The sequence below is a fragment of the Sinocyclocheilus rhinocerous genome, unplaced genomic scaffold (genome assembly GCF_001515625.1).
Source record: "Sinocyclocheilus rhinocerous isolate Xijiao unplaced genomic scaffold, SAMN03320098_v1.1 scaffold980, whole genome shotgun sequence".
Taxonomy (NCBI): Eukaryota; Metazoa; Chordata; class Actinopteri; order Cypriniformes; family Cyprinidae; genus Sinocyclocheilus; species Sinocyclocheilus rhinocerous.
The window spans coordinates 145443-145926 of NW_015635053.1; positions in this window are offsets into that span (position 1 = coordinate 145443).

Consider the following 484-nt stretch of genomic DNA (forward strand, 5'->3'; position numbering starts at 1 on the left):
ATATAAAATAAGTTTATTTTGTCTATTTTGTCTGTCATGTTTACAGAATATATTATCTCACTGACAATATAACTCAAAAACTAAAAATGTTATTTCTTGTTTTTAATCTAAATCTTGAAGATCATGAAGATGGCCTGACATTGTTCTAATGCACAATTTATTCACTTATGTATGAAACAGGTTTAATAATAAATATTCCCATGACTCACTAATATTATTGGCTATGAAGCCGTCACTCAGAGTGGAGTACAGCGGTCTCACTGTGTTAATTCCCTTGCACTTGAATTCACTTTTGATTGTTTCTTCATTTCCTGTCACTTTGAGTACATCCGAGGATCCATTGAGCTGCTGTCCGTTCATGAACCAGGTGTAGTTCCACTGTCTGCCGTCTGAGACGTTACACCTCAGAGTCATATCACCAGTCATAATGTCGCTCAGTTCAGTCTCCAGACTCAGGAATGCAGGTGGACGAGCTAAGAGCAAA